The sequence below is a fragment of the Ursus americanus genome, chromosome 8 (assembly GCF_024610735.1).
Source record: "Ursus americanus isolate L20-20 chromosome 8, mUrsAme1.1.p, whole genome shotgun sequence".
Classification (NCBI taxonomy): Eukaryota; Metazoa; Chordata; class Mammalia; order Carnivora; family Ursidae; genus Ursus; species Ursus americanus.
The window spans coordinates 17223883-17249671 of NC_142134.1; the positions used below are offsets into that span (position 1 = coordinate 17223883).

The window sequence follows — 25789 nt, forward strand, 5'->3', positions numbered from 1 at the left end:
CCTAGAAGACATTATGCTAAGTGAAATAACCCAGTCATAAAAGAACAAATATTATATGATTATATTTTTATGAGGTACCTAGCATAGTCAGATTAATAGAGACTGGAATTAGAATGGTGATTGTAGAGGGTGGGAGAGGCGGGGGGCGGGGTGGGTAGAGACTGGGGAGGAAGGGAGAGTTAGTGTGAAATGGATATAGCTTCGGTTGGGGAAGATGAAAAAGTTCTGGAAATGGATGGTGAAAATTATTGCACAACAATGTGAATATACTTAATGCCATGGAATTGTACACTTAAACAATATACAGTTAAAATAATAAATTTTATGTGCTGAATTTTTAACCACAATTTTAAAAACTAAAAATTTTTTACCCATGGCAAAATCATATCTGCAGCATTTTTAAGTCATGGATTGTCATTTTTGCTTTCGTATCTGAGATCGCTAGGGCTATGACAAGGGACAAATCTATTCCTCTATCCCCCTATACATAAACGCTGCAAACTATGAAATAGTCCAATCTGAAAAACTGTTTAAAATAAAGGAACCTTAAATCTGCAATCCCGGGATGCATTCTCCCACAGGAAGTTTGCACTGATCCTTCAAAGTTTTAAAATCCTGCACACTCTTCACCACCTCACTATATACATCCTGTTGTCATCTTTTCCGCCGAGTGGAACAATTTCATCTGTATTGGGTGAAGAACTTTCCTTCTTCTAAGAAATTGCATTATCGGCGCTTGCAGCCTCTCTCCTCACTTTGATGTTGTGCAGATTGCAACAGGCCTGGAACTTACAAAGCGAGGCGAAGCTTGCAGCCATAATCCCATCAACCTCGCTTTCCCCGTGCTTGGCCTTCAGTTCTTCCAACAAACTCCGAGCCGTCTTCTGAATGTACATGAAGCTAAAAAACATTCAACTCTGATGCTGAGCCTCCAGCTTCACAATCAAAAGTTTTTGGGGTACCTGGGTGGCTCAGTCAGTTAAGCGGCTGCCTTCGGCTCAGGTCATGATCCCAGAGTCCCAGGATCAAGTCCCGTTGTTCAGCAGGGCGTCTGCTTCTCCGTCTGCCCTTCACCCACCTGTGCTCTCTCTCACTCTCCAAGTTTTCAATTCCGGCAGTCACTCTTCCTGCTATCACTGGCATGGTAGGTCTTTTCACAAAGAATAGATGATCACTTCTTGCTCTTCTGATTGCTTCTCCTGTGAAATGATTCATTCTATATACTGTATTTACATGGAACGGTTACCTTTTATTTTTTTTTTTTTGCCACTTTCGATCTTTACCACTTATCCCTCTTCTTACAAGCACTTACACAGCCAATATGACAAACTTGAATGCCATTAAATGCCAGCCAGGTACAGGCATTTAAAATGAATAGGCTATATATAAAAGAGATTGCTGGAGTTTTATAGCAAAACCTTTAGGTGCACGTTCACCTAAAAGGGCACAAATTGGATAAAGACAAAAATAAAAACACTGAGTTAGTGTTCACTTAGGCAGCACATATACTAAAATTGGAACGATACAGAGAAGTTAGCATGGTCCCTGCGCAAGGATGACATGCAAATCCGTGAAGCATTTCACATTAGAAACAAAAAAAAGCAAAAAAAAAAAAAAAAACAAATAAAAACCACTGAGTTGACAAAATAAAACAGTTTGCCGTCAAGGGCCACCAATTAATGACTAATACCTTACAGGAAACAGTAAGATACAGCCAAAACTAATATGACTATAGACCACTACTAAAACTATTTGCTGATGGTGAGCAGAATGCAGTTTACTCTGGAACATAGCTCTGTTCATAACTATGGAAGTTCTAAACTGACTATAAATAAAGAAATCATTGGAATAATATGACCCCAGGGGAACAAGTTAAAAAAAAAACAAAAAAAAAACTTGGTAACAGAAAGGTGGTAAAAATATTGTAGACCAGCAACATTTTTTTTGTATTTCTTAGCCTAATTTTATTCTAAACTGGATAATATATTTGTCTGGACATAGGTATTTTCATGGTCTTTGACTTTCATTTTAATCAGACAAAGAAAGCAAATATGACTCACTTAAGAGCTTGGATTCCTTGGAGACTTACACTATTATACAACATTGCATGGAAAATAAGGCATTTATATATTGCATTTGCAAGCATCCACTAAGTGGAAATCCTTCACGATGCTGCAGGTTGAAACTACAGAATCTACTTTCTAAATGGGGAATATAATTAAAACTGGGCTAACACTTCCCTGTAGTTAAGAGGCACTCCATGCTGATGCACTAATAAGATGAAACCAATGAATTGATACCAAAAAAAAAAAAAAAAAAAAAAGCTTTCCAGACTGTTTAAATGCAAATTTGCCATCTGTCTTGCAGAGTTTGTTGAGCAATAGGTTGAATACACTGAGAAAACCTTGTTGAAAAAGATACATAAGGTTATCTTGTAAATGAGGAAGCAGGGCAGCGGAAGTATCTGTAAGAAGGTCAGCTTCGGGAGAGGGAGTTGGGAAAGCTAAGGACTACATACTCTCAGTTACAGCTGCTGATGCTTGTTTTGTGGCTTTTATTTGTGTGCGTGCTTGTTTTTTTTCCCTTTTTTCATTTCAATAATGTGTACATTGTGTAAAATTTGTATAATGTCTGTTATCCCCCTCATAAATCCCAAATGATCAGTTTTTTCCTCTTTATGAAAATTTCCACACCCCCTAAACTGAGAGTTTGCAGCACAATCAAAATTCAAGGAATACCCCCGAATTTACAAATAAATAAATGTTCAACAATCCAGGAACATGTGGAAATAATAACGACTATCCCCAATTTTTTAGATGATTCCAATTTTTTAAAAAGGAGAAGAATTGCCAATGTACTAATGAATATGCCACAAAACTGAGGGCCTAATTGTAAAACATAATCTATTACATATGCATTTCTACTACATCATTTACCCGACTTACATCAAAATTGCAAAAAAAAAAAAAAAAAGAAAGAAAATTGCAAAAAAAAAAAAAGCGAGCATATGTCACAGATTTAATACTTCTAAGTAAGTATTTTTTAGTATCAGGATTATGACCTTAATTTAAAGCATGCTTATTTGTCAGGTATAGATTGAAGCCCATGAAAATGCAGGCCAACCACACAGTATGGTATCACAGTGATAACAGAAAAGCCACATGGAACGAATCACTAACCTACCTTCCACAACACCTGAAATTTCCATGTTGCCATCAAGCCCTGGGTTTGTTTTGCTCCCCAGAGGGAACTTGTAAAAGACGATAATACAGAATTGTAGCAAGGCTTGTGTACACATTGTCTGTGATCAGAGCAGTTAGCTGCCCTTTCGGATAGTGCAGAAAGCACCTGGTGGGAAGGGCATGGGAAAGGTAGCTTTTGATGATAAGAGTGTGGGTGCAAGAAGAAACCACCCAGGGCCTGAGCCTATCAGGTGACCGCGAGATAACACAGTGAGACAGGAACCACGGACCAAGCTTAAACTTACAATTTTGCCCCTCCTGTATACAGCTATCAAAAAGGACTAGCTAGCACACAACCTCCTCCTCCCACCACGAATAAGCACGGTTTTTAATTCAAGGTCGGCACTCAATACAAGTCTGTGGGTGTTTTTATTAAAGGCTCTCTATGTAAGATACAAAACGAATCATTGCACTACCCTCTTACACTGCAGTCTTAAAAACTCAAACACCCTTCAGTCAAGCCCAAGCTGAGCAAAAAAAATAGCCATGTTAATATAAGATATTTAAAACCAAATTAACATCACCTGTAAGAATTCAGATTTCTTACTTGTTTTATTAGAAATGACCCTTACTCAGAAATGCTAATTTAGCAGTATACATACACACAATCCAATGACACGTTTAACTTTGGGGGGGGGAACCCTAAATATTGATTTCTGGAACATAGAAGATAATCACTTGTTTCATGACATAAGTGACACTACTGCTCCATATAGCAATTAAATATGGATCTTCTGCTGTTTCTCTGGCAGTGGTGACAGATCTGTACAAAGTTACACACACTCTCAGCTGGACTCCCTTTACAGTCTATATTTACAATACCATCCAAGTAAGTGAGGATAAGAGAAACAGTGGGTACCCTGGGGACATAAAATCAATACCATTTGATTTATTTACCGGTGTCTGTCAGTGCTCAGAGAAGCTGTGGCTATTTGCGTGGCCCTCTCCAACTGCGAAAGTTGAAACAAATTATACTTTTTTAAAAAGATTTTTTTAATTTATTTATTTGAGAGAGAGTGAACAAGCAAGGGGAGGGAGAGGGAGAAGCAGACTCCCCACTGAGCAGGGAGCCCAATGCAGGCCTTGATCCCAGGACCCCGGGATCATGACCTGAGCCAAAGGCAGACAGACGGCAGATGCCTACCCCACTGAGCCACCCAGGCGCCCCAAAACAAATAATACTTATATTACAGATGGACAAGACTAAGAAGTGAAGTCTTCTGAACTTACAAAAAAAGATTAAGATAATGAATTACTGACAAACTATGAGGGGTAATGCTATGTTATTTTTGAAGCCCCATTTTCAACCCAAATGGATTGTTTTTTTATTAAAAAAAATAAAACAGATTGTATTGTTAGATTTGTTTTAAGTACAATAGCTGTCATATTTATCTCGCTGTCAAATAGACAAGTAAAAGGAACTTAGGCACAAGTGACAGAGCCGTCTATCTATTTTACTTGTCTATCTAGAAAGAAAGAGAGTTAATCCACGTGATTCCTGTTCCTTGTGTGGGTATTTACCACAATGGAAAACAGCAGAGGAATCTCTGACCATGCTCTATAATGCACTAGCAAACATTAAAAGTCAGGGCATGAATCCCTTGGCTGAAAGGTTCAGGTAATTTAATTACCAAAGATAAAAAGATTTTTTTTTTAAAAAGATACCAAAGATAAAAATGAATCACTCAGGAACTTTAACATCATCTATCAAATCCAGTTCAAACATGTTTTTCATCTTGCCTATTTACAAAATGACTTAGACCCTCTAAAGAAAAATATTTGAAAATACCTTTTCAACAAAACTGGTATCAAAAAATACTGCCTTTTTTTAGTTCCAAGAGAAGAAAGGGGTCATCCTGTGGGAATGAGAGGAAGAAACTCTTGAGTCAAAGGCAGGGCTCCAGAATGCCTTCACACGTAGAACATTATTTTTGCACATTCATTGAACGTAGTTCAACTCGCACTCCCACTTAAGTAGATGTGAGCTGAGTGTGCCACGGAAATGTCAGACCTCCTGGCTTCAGATGGTGAACAAAATATCTCTAGTGATTCTCCTTTTCCCTAGAGGTCATCTGATTTGTGGATCATGAGAATTAACGATTCTAATCCATCAGAAGCAACTCTAGGAAGAACGATATGCTTTTTGATGTCTACCATCCATATCATCAACATTCAAAGTTTATTACAGAATTAGTGTTCTGTATTAAACAAGGCATACGAGATCCTCTACATCTACAAGGCATTTTACATAAGACATAGCGAGGAGAACGGAAACAATGCACAGAAAATAAATCACCTGTCTTTTCCAAAGGTATTTTCCTTTATGATCCTTTTATTTATCTTTATAACCATTACATCTGTGAGATGTTAATTTAATTCCAGGGTAGTATCAAGAAACAACCAGAAGAAGGCTGAGGTTCAAAGAATAGAGACCCCAAAATAGAAACACAAATACAACCAATGGATTTTTTTAAAAGGTGCAAAAGAAATTCAATGGAGGACATATGCTATTTTAACAAATGCTGCTACAGCATTTGGATGTCCATGCAAATGGCCTCTGGTTCCTTGGTATTCTCTATGTCTCTGACGTCATCGTAACATCATAACCTACCATTTCCCCCTTTATTCATTTCTAATATTGGTGATTGTGTTGCCTTTCTTTTGTCTTTGTCGGTCCTGCTACACATGTATCAATTTTATTGAATTAACTTTTATTTTCATTGATTTTTCTCTATTGTTTTTCCATATTTAATTTCAATCATTTCTGCTCTTTTTTTTTTTTTTCTTTCTTCTTGCTTTGGGTTTATTTTGCGGTTATTTTCCAGGTTCTTGAGAGGAGACATTAAATTATAGATCTGGACTTTTCCCCTTTTCTAATATATGCTTTTTAGTGCTATAAATTTCCCTTTTAGCACTGCTTTAGCTGTGCCCCAAATTCTGATATGCTGCATTTTCATTTTCATTCATTTCAATGTATTTTTTCCACCTCCCTTGAGACCTCCTCCATGACCCATGGATTATTTAGAAGTGTGTTATTTGGTCTCCAAGTGTTTGGAGATTTTCCTACCATCTTTCTGCTACTGGCTTCTAGTTTGGTTTCATTGTAGTTAGAGAACACACTCTGCATGATTTCAATTGTTTTAAATTTGTTGAAGTTTGTTTTATGACCAAGATATTGTCTATGTTAGTGTATGTTCCATGGGCGCTTGAAAAAAAATGTGTATTCCGCTGTTACTGAATGAAGTGTTCTATAAATGTCAGTTAGATCCTGTTAGGTGATGCTGTTGTTGAGTTCTTCTCTATCTCTGATGACTTTCTGTCCCATCTTCTCTATCAATTATTGCAAGACGGGGTCTTGAAGTCACCAACCACAGTGGTGAAGTTGTCTATTTCTCCTTTCAGTTCTATCAGTTTTTACTCTACCTAATTTGTAGCTCTATTGTTTGCTACATCTTTCGGTGGATAGACTATCAGTTTCTAATAATTTTCTTTGCTCTGAGGTCTAGTCTGATATTAATATAGTCATTCCCACTTTCCTTTGGTTAATATTTTTCATGATGTATCTTTTCTCATTGTTTTGCTTTCGGCCTTCCTATGCCACATATATGAAGTGTTTATTCCTATACTGTATATTTGAAGTGAAACAACACCTAGATTTGTCATTTTTTTTTTAAAGATTTTATTTATTTATTCGACAGAGATAGAGACAGCCAGCGAGAGAGGGAACACAAGCAGGGGGAGTGGGAGAGGAAGAAGCAGGCTCATAGCAGAGGAGCCTGATGTGGGGCTTGATCCCGGAACGCCGGGATCACGCCCTGAGCCGAAGGCAGATGCTTAACCGCTGTGCCACCCAGGTGCCCCTAGATTTGTCATTTTTTAACCCATTTTAACTAATCTCTTTTTTGATTCATATATTAAGGTCATTTACATTTACCATAATTATTGATATCTTAGGGATTCTGTCTACCATTTTATTTTTTGTTGGCTGTTCTTCCTGGTTTTCATTTCTCTGTTCCCCTTTTCATAAATTTCTGTTGGTTATTTCAACATTTTTTTTGGAATTCTATTCTGGTTTATCCATAGTGTTTTTGAGTGTGTGTGTGTGTGTGTGTGTATGTGTGTGTGTGTATTTTACTGGTTTTTCTAGATATTTTTACTTATGCATAACTTATCACAGTCTACTTGTGTTATCATTTTATCTGTTCGAATAAAGTATAGTAATCTTATCCACATTTACATTCCTTTGTTTCCCCTCCTTATAATTATTAAAGTATTTCCTCTGTATATATTCAGAATCATATCAGTGTAATAACTTTGGTTCAATCATAAACATAATTTAGAAAACAGAAAAGAAGGACAGTCTGTTGTATTTAGCAATATTCTTACTTATCATATTCTTTATTCCTGTAGGATCTTCTATGGTTCCTTCTTTTATCCTTTTCTTTCTCTTTAGAGAACTTCTTTAAGCCATTCTTTTAAGGTAGATCTGCTGGTGACAAATTCTCTTAGTTTACTTTCACGTAAGAATGTCTTGATTTCCTCTCAGAGGGATTTTTTTTTTTCCCCTGGGTACAAATTTTGGGACTGAAATTTCTTTTCTTTCACCACTTGAAAAATTATGCCACTTCCTTTGGCCTCTGTGGTTTGTGGTGACAAATCCACTGTCTTCTGAATTGTTGTGTTTTCTTTTTTTTTCCTATAGATAAGATGTCATTTTACTTTGGCTGCTTTCAAGATTATTCATTGCCTTTAGTTTTCAGAAGTTTAATTATGATGTATCTTGAAGTGGGTTTCTTCGGTTTTATGCCTTTGGGGATTCACTCAGCTTCTTGAATCCATAGGTCTATGTCTACTGCTAAATTTAGCAAGTTTCAGCTGTGATTTCTTTGGGTGTTCTTTCAAGCCCACCCTCTTTCTGCTCTCCTTTTGTGACTCTAAAGATAGAAATGTTGGAACTTTTGTTAGAGTCCCATAGATACCCAAGGTTCAGTTTGTTTGTTTGATTGATTGGCTGTTGGGGGTGGGGGTTGTTTTTGGTTTTAGGGTTCCTTTTGTCCAGGTTCTCTATTGTTCAGATTATGTAATTTCCATTGCGCTATCTTCCAGTTCACTGACTCATTCCTCTGTCCCCTCTGTTCTGATGTTGAGCCCATCCACTGAGTTTTGTTTTGTTTTGTTCAGTTATTGTGTTTTTCAGTCCTAAAATTTCCATTTCGTTCCTCTTTATATCTTCTATTTTTTGCTGAGGTTTTCTGTATTTTTCATTTGTTTCAAATGTGTTTGTAATTGCTTGTTGAAGTATTCTATCATAGTAGCTTTGTCAGATAATTCAATCTTCTCTGTCATCTCAGTATTAGCATCTATTGATTGTGTTCTTTCATTTAGTTTGAGATCTTCTTGGCTCTTAATATGCTGTGTGTGTGTGTGTGTGTGTGTGTGTGTGTGTGTTTTAATGAAACCTGAGTATTTTAATAATGTTACAAAACTCTGAATCTTATTTAAACATTTCACTTTAGCAGGCTTGGTGGGGGGAGGGGGGAGGAGCATTGCCTTATTATTGCCAGGTGGAGGGAGACATCCAAGTGCCTCACTCAGCATTCTTTTTGGTTTATTATTTTTTTTACTATATTTCATGTGATTCTACAATGCCCTCGATTATAAGGCACTGCATAATTTTCTATAAACTAAGAAAGAAAAATGCTTGCCATTACATTTGTATAATACTGTGAATTTTAAGATTCATCTCAATTTCAGAAGTATTAAAATATGAAAAAGCACAGGCCTAAAAATTAATAAAATGTGATAATCATTGAGTAGATACAAAAAAAACAATTTCTAAAATATGTATAAGGTATGAAGAATAACAACCATGTGAACTGAACTTTACTATAACATCTATTTATACTTTCCTGCCATATTTCATTCCCCTGTCCTCATTTTAGAGGGAACACTATTTTGAATTTTAAAAAATCACCACCTGCTTTACTTATTATTTTACCACATATGTTTGTACCTCTAAGCAATATGTCACTTGTTTTAGCATATTTTGAGCTTCTACACAAATGTGTTCTTTCAATATTCTGAAATGTACATTCTCTACTCAGTATAACCTTTCTGAGATTTAGCCATACTGGCACTATAACTCATTCATTTTTACTGTTATAGTATTCTATTATGTACAGCTGACCCTTGAACAACACAGATTTGAACTGCACGGGTCCACATACACACAGATTTTTTTCAATAAATATATATACAGTACTGTAAATGTATTTTTCTTCCTTATGATTTTCTTATAACATTTTCTTCTATCTTATTTTCTTGTAAGAATACAGCATAGAATACATATAGCATACAAAATATGTGTTAATCAACTATTCATGTTATCAGTTAAGTCTTCCAGTCAACAATAGGCTATTAGTAGTTAAGTTTCGGGGCAGTCAAAAATTTCAACTGTGTCGGAGGTTGGAGCACTGAACCCACCCACCAACCCCTGCCTGTTGTTCAAGGATCAACTGTACATTTACCACAGTGTTTCTATCTGTCCTACTGTTACTGCTGATGTACTGACAAGAAACTTTCGGGTGTTTGCTTTGTGTGTATGTGCTATCACAAACATGCTGCCATGAACACCCTTCTCCTTGTCCCCTAGAGCACATGTTCATGAGCTACCCTGGGGAATATACCCAGAAGTGAAATTGTTGTGTCTCCACTACGGTTGAACCAATGCAATTTTATAAGATAGTAAGTAGAAAGCTCCTTTCCAAAGTGTTTGTAACTATGTGCTGGAAGCAGCATGTAAATATTCCAGCTATGCCCTTGAGTTCCAATGTTCACTGTTCACTTACTTTTAAGGGATCTAATTTCCCATACTGTCAAAACAATAGTCCATCAACTCTCCAGCCATCTCTTCAAAAAGTCTGTAACATGGAATGTAAGGGTGAAGATTTTAGAGCTAGAATGCTCGAGATTGTTATGAAGATTAGATCAGTTAATACATATAATATGTTTAGACTGGTACCTTGGACATAATAAGTACAAAATAATTATTAGGTCTCGCTGCTGTGGTGGTGTTATATTGTATTACTTACAGAACCCTGAAAACACTTAAACTGTAGTCTAGTGTACTGGTGTATTTGTACACATCGCTTCCTTATACTCGGATGTCCTTTCCTCCATCCTCCGCCTGAACTTCATACTCCAAGGCCAATTCAGAAAATCACACGTAGATACATGCAGAATTGATCACCCTCGTGAGGGCTCCCACTGCCTCTGACATATGACCGATCACACTGCCTAACAATCATCCATTTATTTCCAGCTTCACTTATACTGCACGCATAACTTCTTGTGTTTATTCCTTATTTCCTGGTCTGTAGTAGCTCTTCGGCCAATGTTTGGTAAATAAATGAATAGACGATGAATAATTACTAACAGTTGCAACGTCAATGGGACCTGCCTATAGACATTCGTTTAGCTTTGCTAAATAAACTAGGATAAATTCAACTGGGATAGAAAGAGTTACAATGTACATTCCACCTGTTCTCCTAACAGAATCTTATTAAAGGAATTCTATGGGTTTCTTTTTAACATCTTAGGATAGAAGACTCTTTAAATGTGACTTTTTATCTGTATGCAACCATGATAACCTTTTCTACAGCCAACTCTGTAAATTAATGTTCTCTTTATTTTCTTCTTCTGTGAGAATGTCATCCCACCGCATAAGAAAATATCCAGAGCATTGGAGTACAAAGCCATTTTATGGATCTACTTCCTTCTGTTTTAGTCTTTTAGTCCTTAAATTGATTATATATATATATATATATATATATATATATATATATATATATATACACACACACACACACACAACAACCCATTGTTTCTTTCTTTTTCCTTTAGATTTAAAATGAAGAGATAATTGACTGCTGGAATGTTAATACATACCTGCAAACCTTATGCAAGCAATAAAGTCCACTGCCTGTTAACAGGACTGCCTTCTGCCTGTTAACAGGACTGCCTTCTGCTACTTCTCCTTCATCCAGCCTTACTGTGAACAGCTCTCATTCACACAGGATAGCCCCAATTATTAGATTGTTACATTTTATGATGTATCAAGTCTTCCTCCCTAGTATTGCTACCTAAATGGCCTCAGTTTTAACATTGGAATTGGGCACTTAAAGCAATTTTTCTCCTAACTGTGACTAAGTCCTTTAACTCTCTTGACTTGAAATAGAATTAAACTTCTCTGGTTGACTGGTGCTTAAAATATAGCACCTAGAATTGAACACAATACTTTAGATGTGATCTGAAAAGTTTACAATGGATTCTCATTTATGCATCTATTTGTTTTACAAACATGTACTACATCTTTGTTTTATTGTATATTTGCATTAATACACCTTAAGAATATATTTGGGAGGTAGCCATGTCACACTATTAACGGACACCAAGTTTTCGCCATACAAATTTATTTTTATTAAATTTCATCTCTTTAATTTTTTACCCTCATTGCCAATTAAAATTCATATTATTGAATCTAACAGAATTGTTATTCCACTTACATTTGAGTCACCTGAATATTTGTTGACACAGAATTCTTTAAAGGAATGTCTGACAGACAATATCCTTTCCATGCTGAGAGCTTATCACAATGTTTGGTAACAATAGGTGTTCAATATAAATTGAATGAATTAATTCTTAAAAGAATGTATATTTTTTAGTATTAAAGTTCATCTACTTTTCTTAAATATCTTTTGTTTCCCTATTTCTCTGTCTCATAAAATGACATAACCATTTTTAATATTATCCAAATTTTAAACCTTGGAGTCATTTAGGATTGCAGCTTTTTTTTTTCACTGCCAATATCCAATCATTCATTCACTAACTCTCCAACCACAATGTTGATTGCATTACTCCTGCCCTTTCTATTCTAACGAGCGATGCTATTTCAGTCCTTCATTAAGAAGAGTGACATTAATAGCTTTTATTGCTAATGAGACACTTGTCTCATGATATTATATAATCCTCATTATGAATTATGTCTTGACTTACTGGAAGTATGCTATTTGCAGAGTATTCCCTTTTCCAGACAAACTATCACATCACCAAGTACATTTGCTCAAACAGCTGCACTTAGCAGCAGGAAACACACATGCCATCACAACTGAACTGCCAGCCATCTACTGATAGTTTGCTATGTTCAGGGAAGAAGTCCAGAGAATTGCATATAAATACCCAAAATGTTTATGCTTGTTTATGTACACACAAAATGTCACATCTATTCCACATTCATTAACTGAGAACCTATTGGGCCAGGCTCTATGCTGTTTGCAAAGATGAACAAGACACAATTCTTGCCCTCAAAATCACAGTCTTGCCAGGTGGACAGATATGGAAAAAAACAAATATCCAACATTAGGTACCAAAGGTGGTAGCAATAAGTAGAAAGCATAGAAAATATTGTCCAATTTCTGGGACCTTTGGGAATAACATTTTAGAAAAAGTACAGGAATGCAATTAATATTCATCATGTTCCTCTTCCATGTCAGGTTTCTGTTATAAGTTTGTTTATATTGTTTTATGTGTATAGGAAATGTATGAATAACTAATGCTAAAATTTTCTTGGCAAATAAGAAAATAATGCTAATGCCTTTCTGCAAGAAAAAGTGCAAATACAGAATCAGTGACTTCCAGTCAAGATGAAACAGCAAGATATACCACTTCTTCTCTAAACACATAGCAATGATGAATAAAATATGGAAAGATAATGCTAAAGAGACAGAGCTAAAACAAGATAAAAATCTCTGTTTTAACCTGGCCTCCCAAGAAAGCATAGCCTTGGGCAAAGACTTACTACTTTATTAGGTAGTACAATCCCAAGGAGCAGAAATGAAGGAAAAGAGGAATGAGACAGGGAAGAAAGTATAAACAGTTTGAGGTACTAAGAATGATGGATCATCTCCTAAGACTGTCTTCTGAGAGGCTATATAAATGACTTTCCAAGCCACGGGAGAAAGGAAGACTTAAGTGACAGGCTCCCATCTCCCATTGGTTAAAGCTCTACTACACAAGTCTTTAACTCTCCTCCAAACTCCCTCGGACACACACACTTCTGGGTTATACGTGCTTGGGGCTGCCTGTCTTCAGTCAAGATGCTGGAGCTGAGAGAGTGCATGGTGAGTGCTATTTAGCCACACCTGCGTGAAGGTTGTTTGGCTTTTCCAACGAGAGCTGGTCAAAGCAGCCGTGTCTGTGGCTAAAAAGAAGGGCTGAGAGTCCCAAAGACAAGTTGTGACAGGAGGACTGGAAGTGTCTATGCCTAACAGCTGTCTAATTATAATTTCTATAGACTTGAAATACGAAGTCGTGACCAGAGCTAAAGTCATGTCTGCTGGGCTTGGACCTCAGCAGATTGTGACCTCCATCACACATGATAATGATAATCACAAAATACAGGATGGTGTTTACCCCTAGGGAAAGAGAGAAAGAAGGGAAAAAACAGGATTAGAAAGAAGTTAGCAGAGATTCAACAGTCACCATCATGTTTAATTCCTTCAGAAGCACTTTAAGGGGAAAAGAGCAAAATACTACACTTGTGTAAAATTGAGTGTTGGGTACAGGAATAATTGCTATATTCTCTTAACGTTTTATATGTTTGAAGGATAGCTAAATGAATAAAATTCAAGAAATTACAATACATATAAGCATTGAAGTGGTACTGATCATGTTAACAATACTAATTGTTTCCATTTGGAATGTGTTGTAAGCATTTGAGTCCTAAAAGCGATGTGTTTTAGTTGAAGATATTCCCCTCTAGTTTACTTTTGTGAAAAAAAAATGAGTATAATAGCAACAGTTATTTCTTGTTGACATACACCAAAGGAATCAGGATAGCTTTCTGTAGTACATTTCAAGCTTGAGTCACTCTTTAAGACATCACTAAAAGATTGAGAGGCTCCTGGCTGGTTCAGTCAGAAAAGCACGTGACTCTTGATCTCGGGATTATGAGTTCAAGCCCCATGTTGGGTGTAGAGATTACCAAATAAATAAATAAATAACCTTTAAAAGAAGGGGGGGCAGTTAGAAAGGGTAGCTTGTCTAATAACTATTGCCCAGTCCCTCCATTTTTACCTAGATTGTATGTGGTTTGTCCTATTTATTCACACATTTACTTAGTACAGTGATGAAATGAGACCCTAGAACATCAACTCCAAGTCTTTGCATTAATATTTATGAGTGAGAGTGCACCTTCATTTATATCTTTCCAAGAGGGCTTTGATGTCATTCTATTCAGAGCAGAAGTAGAGTTGTGCAATGACCCCGCCAATCTCGCTTGTTCACTTCCATGCTTTACTCTAAATCTATGGACACCCATTTTTTCCTTTCTCCCTCAACTACACACTTCAAAAAGAAGTTGTCACTTTTGCTTACCAACTGAAGAGCAATGAAATGTTTGAACACCGCTGCCGAACAGAACTCATAGTATATAGTGACCATTTAATCTGACCAATCTCCTTTGGACGGCCCCAGTCAGGTTATCTTTCTCAGTAGAATACTCGCCACACTTCCCTTAGCTTTGGACAAATCAATCTCACTGATCTCTCCAGGCTTTCTCAGCTAATCCTTGACCAGGTCTGAGGCAGGATTACTTTAAGTCTCTTTGACTACAGGAAAACCAGAACTGTAAATAGAATTAGTGACTTCTTTCTACATTTTCTAGGAGACATTTCCTGCCCTAGGAGACTGGATGCTAGGAGCAAGCAAAGGAGGAGGGCAGAGCAGAGAAAGGGGGAAAACAGACACGAGAAACGAAAAAGTCGGAGTCCCGCTGCAGTGACTTTCGAGCACTTCGCAAAAGCAGTAGAGCAGAGCCACACCTGGATTATTTGGCACCGAAAGGAGGGCATTTTTCAACACTCCTCTACTTTATACAACAGAACTATTTTCAGTAATAATCACGAAATAGAATGAGTAACAGCCAGAAAAGATACAAAGACAGCCAACTTTTCTTTTTATTACATTTTGTGAATAATCATGCCACTTTAAGTGAATGTTAATAAAAATAAAATGTCTACACCTACTAAACCACACTGATGCGATGTTTTATTTCCTCGATTAGTTCTTTAGTTTTAAAGCAACTTACAGAGATAAAAAGAGAGCAAATTTCAATTTTGAGGACATTATTTGAATTCAATAAAATCTTCCATGTAAGAACTAAAATTTGCACTTGCCAAACAAAAATATCCCATCTCTCAGTCTGCACTATTTTAGTGTTTAAACTTTAAACACAAATAAAAACTCCAAATTGTCACAAAGAATGACAAAATTTTAATAATTTAAGTTCTAGTTCGTTATCTTTACACTTGCTGTGCCATCACTGTTTATTTTCAATCTATTATTTAAACGCACGAATATGGATTCTCACACTGACTGGAGACAAACAATGCCCCAAGCAAGCTAGAAAAAAACCAAACCTTTACAAGGAAACTCTGGGAACAAGGAATGTAGCTAATTTCACATATGTCAGAGGCCAACTGTGTAAATGATAATATTCCATGAAGAATACAACACAGAATACAATGTTTATTAAAGGATAAGCATAAAAATGTGATAACATGAAATTTAGGATTTGGACCAGAAATATATATATATAAATTTTTATAAATATAAAATATATTTACAGGGGTGCCTGGGTGGCTCAGTCATTAAGCGTCTGCCTTCGGCCCAGGGCGTGATCCCAGAGTCCTGGGATCGAGTTCCACATCAGGCTCCTCTGCTGGGAGCCTGCTTCTTCCTCTCCCACTCCCCCTGCTTCTGTTCCCTCTCTCGCTGGCTGCCTCTCTCTCTATCAAATAAATAAATAAAATCTTAAAAAAATAAAATAAAACACATTTACAAATATAAAAAAGATACATATTTTTAGGGAGGAATATTTTATCATTGACATTATTTTAGTTGCCAGAGCATGAGGATCATTTTAAAAATCAATTTTCAGTTGGTTTTGTTATTGTTGTTAACTTTTCTACAAACCATGCACCCTCCCTTATTGCTTGTTTCCAGAAATCTCCACCATTGCAACTCCATTCTTGGCCCACTGCTATAAAGGGGTAGATATTCTGGGTTTTGGGGGGTTTTGTTTTTTCTTGATAACACAGAAAAATTAATACTGCAAAGGAGATCAGGTACCAATGGCTACACTTTGATCAATCCATCCTAATCTAACAAGGATAAAGTTTACTGGAGGCAAATATATTGACCAGCTGAGAGTTCTGAATAAATAACCAATATTAATATTAAATATATTATTTTCATATTTACATTGTATTTTTCCCAAGTTTTACAATGAACATATTACTTTCATTGATACTCATTTAAGATAAAAATAAGATTATAAATAAAACACACCCAATCTGAAGTCTATCCAGCTCAGTCCACACTCTAACTCTCTTCCGGTTTCTCTTTCACATGTTGGGAAACATGGCAATGTTCTTTTCCATGAAGATACAAGAGCTTCTCTCTGTCTCTATCTCCAGAATTGCCCCAGAGTTCTGGGCATTTCCAAAAGTCACAATGCTGTGTATAGCCAGAAAACCAGAATTCACTGTTACAACTTGTATCATAACTTTTGCTTTTTTTTTTTTAAGATTATTTATTTATTTGAGATAAAGAGCAAGAGAGAGGAGGTCAGGGGGAGAGAGAGAAGCAGGCTCCCCGCTGAGCATGGAGTCCCCAACGCAGGGCTCGATCCCAGGACTTCAGAATCATGACCTGAGCAAAGGCAGATGCTTAACCAACTGAGCCACCCAGGCACCCCATAACTTTTGCTTTATTAAAAATATGAAGATGTGCTCAAATTATAATAAGAACAGAAATGTGAATGCACATATAAATTAGGTATAGGAAAATCTTGTATAGGATTCCTGTCACAAAAAATAATAATAATAATTTAAGCTTGATGGTCTCTGAGAACATTCTTTTTTTTTTTTTTTTTTTTTTTTTTTAGATTTTATTTATTTGACAGAGATAGAGACAGCCAGCGAGAGAGGGAACACAAGCAGGGGGAGTGGGAGAGGAAGAAGCAGGCTCATAGCGGAGGAGCCCGATGTGGGACTCGATCCCGGAACGCCGGGATCACGCCCTGAGCCGAAGGCAGACGCTTAACGACTGCGCCACCCAGGCGCCCCTCTGAGAACATTCTTGAACTAATTAGGTAACCCCTCGAGTAGGTATGAGTGGGACTGGTAGAGAGATTGGGTACTTAGAAGAATGTTCAAAGATATATATATATTCCTTATATATATCTCTTCTTTTATGTCAGGCGGTTATTCTTTAAATGGTAGCTTTTAACCTTGCATGCACATTGAAATCACCTGGGAATCTTTTAAAAAATACTGATGCCTAGGCTCCCCGAGCGATTCTGATTTCATTGGTTGGAGGTGCAGACGGGCCTTATGAAATGTTAACCCTCTAACGTGCCGCCAAGATTAAGAACCACTGCTTTAGAAAACTGCTTCTCTGTTCTTGGCTTTTAAGCGGCAGCTAGAAAATTTCTCTTTAGGAGAAACTTGGATGAAGCAGGCTGGTGAAAGCCAGCAGACTTAGACACCTGTTCTGAAGCTGTGTCTGCTTATCAACCTCATACATTTAATAAAGGTCATGTTATTTGGAGATGAGTAAGGGTGTCCTTTCGATTGGTAAGAAACAACTCCTGCCACTAACCCTGTAGAGAACTTTGGACTCAAGCAGATCTTGTCTTGAATTATGACTCTGGGTGGCCAGTGCAGTACACTCCTCAGGCCTCCCTGCAGAGAATCCGCCCATAAGATCACAGTTGACTGGCAGCCTCCTGCTGTCCACACCTTCGGAGCTCACAGCATCCTTGCTTCCTTTGGGCTGCTCCCAGCCGGTGATGGAATATGGCAGGAATACCAGAACTGGGCCATTTCTACCCAACGCAGGACTCTTCTAATGCATCTTTGGCTCTGGGATTCCCTGGGGCACTGACCTGGATGAGACTTTCTCAGAACTCCATGCAGTTTAAGGCTTTTTCTACTAAGACCTCCCACCTTTTCTCTCCTTTCCCAGGTGTCAGACTAGCATCATCGTCTGAAGACTCTCCTGCTCCCCCCCTTTACCTTTCATAGCAGTTCCCTCAATAAACCTCTTACAAATCTAATCTCATCTTTGTGTTCACATATCAGAAAACCCAAACTGACGCATGACTCTGACACCACTCAAGATGGGACAGCTAATGACCTTCCATGAGCTTCAGTTTCTTCATCTGTTAAAATGGAGAATAAAAGGGATGCCTGGGGGGCTCAGTGGGTTAAGTGCCTGACTTTTGATTTCTGCTCAGGGATGATCTCAGGGTCATGAGACCGAACCCCATATCAGCTCCGCACTGGGCACGGAGCCTGCTTAAGATTCTCTCTCTCCCTCGCCCTCTGCCCCTCCCCCCCCTTCATGTACACGGGCTCTCTTTCTCTCAAAAAAAAAAAAAAAAGAGAGAGTATAAACTATAAGAGATATTGTGATGATTGAATGAGATATATTATCAGTGAACAAGGTAGCCAACTTCCTAGAACACAGAAGGAATTTAATCAATATTAATATCTCTTTTCAGCTTTTATGAACAAGTAGTATATTTCCGTCACATCATTGAACATTTTGTTCTATAATTTATGTTTTATGCACTGTGGTTGTGCATAGGTTATGGCACATGATGAATGGGATAAGGTGTATACAAAAGCAAAGGAGTTTCTAAAAAAAGATAAATACGTGAGGTGATGAATGTGTTAATTAATTAGATGGAAGGAATCCTTTTACAATGTCTAAATATATAAAATCATCACGATGTACACGTTAAATATCTTAAAATTGTATTTGTCAATTATACCTCAATAATGTTTTGAAAAAAAGAGGTTTTTGTCTAAAGACAAATACAACAGTAAATATCATAGTAAAGGCATATACCAGATATGTGATATTAGTCACCTGGCCTGAGACAGAGGCACAAAACAAAAATAGAATCATGGGGAAAATGTTTTTACCTTATGTATATTTCATATATATATGCTTATTAAATATCATATATGGGAGTTTTTGACTACCAAACTTCCTCTCAAATTCAGAGCATGGAAAAACAAGGATGCGTGACTGCCATCAATCAATATCTCTGAGGCTAAAGACAACCACAGGTTTCTGTCTGGTTTCAAAGGTATATATCTGCAAGAAATTGTTCACAGTCCATGTAAATCCAAACTGGCTTGCTTCCCACAGAAACTAGCCAGCAGACACTTTGCAGCAATCCTGCAATAAACTAACAGCACTGTCAAAAAAAGGTTACGGGTAAAAAAGAGGAGAAATACAGAATTATACTACTCGGTGCTCCGAAACATAAATAAAAATGAAAAACTGAATTTTAAATCTCATCAGTTCTGCTGGAACACAACATTTCCATTCCTTAAAATTTCCATGCTATGCAAAACCACACAATAAAAACTACAGGGCTTATGAAAAAGTGGAGTTAGGGACACAACACTCAGAAATTTCATCAGTGACACATTTTTTTAAGAAGGTAGGATCCTAATAAAAAAAATGATAGCACAGTTTTATGCATGTGAAATGGTTATGAAATACATAAATACACAATAAATACCACACTTGACCTTGAAACAGACCTGAAGTTTGCAGAAGGGTTGAAACTTGTGAGTTGTGAAATGGTGGAAGAAGAATTATCTGAAATGGGTCTGAAAGTTTCAACCCCAGACATGGGTGGGTGTGGCTTATATTACACATGGATAGATGGGGGGGGGGTGCGTGCTCCTATGAATTCCTGTCTTGCTAGGTTCACTGGCTGCAATTGACTGCGTTCACCCAGAGTTTCTCACAAACAAAATTGTGCAGAAGCAAAGACAAAATTTGTATCATGACAAGTTCAAAGTTCCCTAATATGTCACTTGTGTTGAAACAATTTCATGTTTTCAAAAGAAGCACTATAGCAGAAGTTACTGTACCTTGTAAGTTCCATAAAGAAGTTCTTTCATTGAATGGGGTATTTCATTAGAACAGTAGATAATGCATCACTGAACTACAATTTCAAACTAAATGACAAAAAAGTAGGTATAGATTAGTCCTCTGGATAAAATCTCTATGTACACTAAATATATGTAGAAGTAGGATATAGATTAGGACGTTTTGTAATATTGTTTTATCATTTCTTTTTTTTTATAATTATTTTTTTTTTTAAGATTTTATTTATTTATTTGACAGAGATAGAGACAGCCAGCGAGAGAGGGAACAGAAGCAGGGGGAGTGGGAGAGGAAGAAGCAGGCTCATAGCAGAGGAGTCTGATGTGGGGCTCGATCCCATAACGCCGGGATCACGCCCTGAGCTGAAGGCAGATGCCCAACCGCTGTGCCACCCAGGAGCCCCAGGTTTTATCATTTCTTTTTTTAAAGAAGCTATTACTAATCAAATAATTTCCTTACATTATAAAGAAAAAGAAACAAAAGAGGGGGACTAATTCCTTTTAGGTTCCAAAATATATGTATCTTTTTTCCTTCATATCTAGAGTTGATGTTACTAACATGTTCCTGCGGTCAGGTTTTCATTTTTATGAGGTCTCATGCGCTGGTGGCTTGCATTTTACCTGAAAGTAGGCAAACCAGCTTCTGGCACTAATCGTTAAGAGAACCAAACGATCTATCTTCTGGTCCTACTTGGCCATTCATTAAATAGATAACCATAGACTCTTAAGACTTAGATCACTTACCACTTCCAGGCTCCTGTGTCTTTAAGAGAGAGTGGAACTAGATTTTAAAGTACCTACCAAAATTCTTATGATAGGCACGGTAGACTTCAAATTGCAATCCATCACGCAGACTGTTATAGCTAAAATTTTATCTTCATATGGTATTTTTCAAGTTTGCCAAAAGCCTTCACAACTATTACCTCATTTAACTTAATATAATTACATCTCCCCATATCATTTCCCTATTCATTCCATTTTTTTTTTCCATTTGTGTTATTTGAAATCTTTCCAAACTACTTTTGGAAAACGAGACTTAACCAAGCATTTCCAGAAATGTGTTACAGTGAGTGTTTGAAGAGATCAGTTACAGCTAACATATGTAAAGCACCTGCAGAAACCTTCTGCAGCAAAATGGAAATTGATGAGGCGTCAGTTGAGCCATTCAACTGTTGAGCTTCTCAATGACTTAGAGCACAGAAGTCTTTTGTGTTTGTTTGGTTTGGGTTTTCATTCTGTAGAGTGAAACTGGTTTCAAGAACAGGCTATCAAAGGCGTCCACAGGGGGGAAATCCAATCAAGTCCTGTTAAGGGGGAATAGAACCTCTCCCCTCCTCTGCTTTCCAGGAGAAGAGATTTGCCCTAAATACCTATAGCCTCTTGTGCATGAAGTGGAGTGAGTTACCGGATGAGTAGGTCCAGAAAAGAACTGGATATGAGTCGCCCAGTTCCTTCTGCCTGCCCCTCCCTTGTGATCCAGCTGACGACTGAGTGTAGGCATTCGGTTCTGTTACTCCGAATCCCATGGTGTAGAGGGCAGACTCAGTCTCTGCCCACAATTTGGAAGTTCAAATCAAGGGAGTGTTAGGATACGCTGTCCTGCACCCAGAATATTCAGAAATAGAATAGTGCATGGTGTGCAAGTTAGAGAGCAAAAATAACATTGAATTCTGAGGCACTGGGTGGGATCACGCTGTGTCAGTTGTTGATTTTTGTGGTTGGCAGGGGCTTATATTGCACCATGCAACTGGTTTTCACAGTTGTGTGGTGTGCTTACGATCAGCACAGCCTGAGTAGCGGCTCTGGATTTGGGACTTTCAAGAGATCAGTCACTATGGGATTTCGCATTTGGTGGGAAACTGCAGCTTTGGGTGGCTTGTCCACAGGTGTGTGGCTATTTTTATACAGTGAGAGGCTCTTTTTACATAGTCAGGGCTCCCCAGGCCTTAAATAAAGTCACATGGGCCACACAGACCTCCAGAAGCTGGCTGCTACAGCACGACCTTGAACTACCTATTGCATGTGGAGGACAGGTCAAACAGTTTTTGTTGATTTTACTATGTTTCTAACCATGTATGTAGGCATTGTTTTTAAGTGCACAAGTGTGTATGTTTTAGGGGTGCTTTCAGAGCACATGTGTTTGAGGGCTTAGCTTTGAATTTTTTGTGCCAGATAACATTTTCTTGAAGAACACAAAAAGATACCTGTTCTCACTAAACTCCTCTAAAGATACGAGCTTCAAGAAATAGCAATCCAGTGTGAGTTCAGAAATCTGCTGAAGATGTTTCTCCAGCTGGAGTAAGGATGAAGAAAAGAAAGAAATTTTCTCTAGGTGAAAGAGTCTTCAGGGCTAAGCAATTTCCTAGCAGGAGCAGTGGAATCACCCACCTTCTCACAGAGAGAGCGGGGACTTGCCACTGGACGAAATCACCATGAGGATTGCCCCAACAAGAGGCCCAACAGCATGCCAAATAAAAATGCAGAAACTCTTGCAAATTCCGTAGCTTGCCCAGCATGTCTCAAATATCCTTTTCTAAGAGTAGCAACCCGTTCACAGATGGATTTTCTCTCAGGATCCGGAAATTCCCAAGGGCCAAAGGTAATATATTTACACGCAAATTCTCCCTATTGAATTCAAGTTTCCAAGCCACGCATTCTGAAAACGGGGCACAGATGGAGTGGCATCCTGATCAGATTAAAAACAAGACAGTCTACCCCGTTCTCAGATCTCACGGAGCCTCTTCTAGAATCTTTAACATCACTAAATATTGAGTTTGGAGAACACAATTTTCCCTGGAAAAATGCCTCTAAGGGGATTAGTGGTTTTTTGTGTTTTTTTCTAAATTTGGTGGGAGTGGGGCCAGTGCTGTCATAATCTTATGAACCCCTTTTTAAAAAATTAGGTACATCAGAAACTTGGCAATGAATTAATGCAATTTCTGAAGTTATAAAGGAACTACACCCATTGCATGAGAAATAATCCAGGCTGCAGCTGCTAAAGGAAACTCATCCTCTCCAGCCATCAAGAAATCTCTGTTGAAGCTGGTGAGAATCAGAAATTGGCAAGGATGATTTTTTTTTCCCCTAATTTCTTTGTAAAAACAAAGGTAAAATAATTTGATTCTAGGTTTTCATTCATTTGTACCATTTAAATTTGAACTTTGATTTTTGTTGAGGAATTTAAAAATGGGCAGAGATTTATATTTAAATTTAGGATGTCCGGTTTGGGTTGTTTTGTTTTTGTTTTTGGGGTTTTTTTGGCACATTATTACTGGGATAGCTCCATGTGGTCATTTGCTATCATTGCAAAATCTCTAATAAGCCTGGACAATGTAGGTGAATAATAATTTGGACTAGTAATAGAAAGGGGAGAGAATTTTCGGCTTCAACACAGACTGACCCTTTTAGACCCTTCTAGGGGAATAAGATGTCCCTCTTACCAGTGTCCCAAGCAGATCCACCAAAAGTCAGAGATCAGTGAGGGCAACAGCCTCATGATGGTGGGAGCAGTCTATCTTGGTAGACTGTAGACTTTCTCCCCTAAGACAATAGCACAGATCCTGCTTTCTACAGGCTTGGTGGGTAAGTTCCATAAAGAAAATAGACCCCTGGAGAGTATTTTGAGGTGTCAGGGGTGGGGACATTCTCTCCTCCCCTCAGCTTTCTGTAATGGGGTTTTTCCAAGATTTCTCACCCCAGAAAGTTAGAGTCAGTTAGCTGATTGATGAGTTAGGGAGAGGACCTAGCTAGGTGAAGCTCAGCTGCTTTCCCCACATCCTCAAGGGAGCCAGCTGCTCTGAGAGAGTGTATGCTCTCCAGCCTGCCTTTAGGTGCAGTTTGGTATTAAGGGACTATTGTTGCCACTTCCCCAAGTCATATTCTCCAATATTAATTTTATCAATCATAAAGGTTAAAGCACTATTTTGACCTGTTTGATGTCCATTTATCTTAGCCCACGCATATGGGTAAGATTGAAGTACACATCATATGTATGTATATACATTATTATCTAGGCAAGGTAACCAAGGCTGGCCCTTATTGGGCTTCCTTAAGGATGTACAAGGGAAAATAAAGGACTCCCTGACAATATTCAGTCCCGTGAGTAATAAAGGGAAGGCTATATCCAGAGTTTCAGAGCCATGGAGTTATATCAGAGGAAGCCCCCTCACGTTTTCAAATGAGAACATCTGAGTGAAAAATAAGAGTTTCAAGTACAGTATTTTCAATTTCACATCCACTCTGGTTTTCAGGCTGTCAAGGGGATCCCATGCAATTATTTGAGCATCTAGGTTTAAGAGACCGAGAATACAATGTGCCTTAAAGCAGGACTTTTATGGGTCACATAAAAGTTAGGAAGCAAGCAAAAGCAGAGGCACAGCTCTGGGGTGTTGGCAGTGATGCGATATTACACGGGAAGATAGTGAACTATCTTTTTCAGGGCACCTGGGTGGCTCAGTTCATTAAGCATCTGCCTTCAGCTCAGGTCAAGATCCCAGGGTCCTAAGATCGAGTCCTGCATTGGGATCCTTGCTCAACAGGGAGCCTGCTTCTCCCTCTCCCTGCCGCTCCCCCTGCTTGTATGCTCGCTCTCTCTTTTCTATCTCTGACAAATAAATAAATAAAATCTTAAAAAAATATTAACTACCTTTTTCTATTTCCCTCATCATCACAACTTTAGCATCTGCTGTCAGGCTGAAACATAAACATGGTTATCCGCAAGACAGCAATGTGTGACGAGAGGCTGGAATGCTAAAGAAAAATCAAGGAATGGGAAAACAAGCAGGGCATTTTCTTAATAGTGTTCAATTAATCTAGTAAAACCCATTTTGGTGACCATATTGTCACAGACCATGGCAACGGTTCTACTGGCCTTTAGAGTTTCAGGGTATTTTTTTATATGTCACTCCTAACAATCCTCTGATACAAACCAAATCAACACGATTCTTTCTTACAAAAAAAGTCAATAACAAAACAAACAGGGGTGCCTGGGTGGCTCATTCAGTTAAGTGTCTGCCTTTGGCTCAGGTCATGATCCCAGGGTCCAGGGATCAAGTCCTACATGGGGCTCCTTGCTCAGAGGGGAGCCTGCTTCTTCTGCCTGTCGCTCCCCCTGCTTGTGCGCTCTTTCTCTCTCTGACAAATAAATAAGTAAAATCTTAAAAAAAAAAAAAAAACCCACTAAAGCTTAGTTATGTCCATGGTTTACTCAGTGTAAAGCCATTAGTCACAACTAGGACTGGCAGATTGGACTTAGAGGGCGTAAAACCTCCACCTTCCTTCCAATTCAACATTATTTTCTGTAATCCATGCACTCATACAGCTGGAAAATTAAAACAAAGATATTTTTCTGAGTAAAAACTCATCCCAGACTTGAGAATTACCTTTCTGATATCCAGAGAAAGGTAAATTAGAGCTTCCTTACTCCCCTAATATGGACAGTGAGATAACCCCATTCCATTTTATTCCTATCTTCAAATAAACTAGAGTGAAAAGAAAGACATGATCTACGTTAAT

At 37.9% G+C, this 25789-nt stretch overlaps 1 non-coding gene across 1 annotated transcript; it reads left to right on the plus strand.

Moving 5' to 3' along the window:
* Positions 1-1484: 1484 nt before the first annotated feature.
* On the plus strand, positions 1485-1590 carry LOC123789787 (U6 spliceosomal RNA). Its single transcript, XR_006778908.2, has one exon. It is a non-coding gene; the product is annotated as a U6 spliceosomal RNA (small nuclear RNA).
* Positions 1591-25789: the final 24199 nt, after the last annotated feature.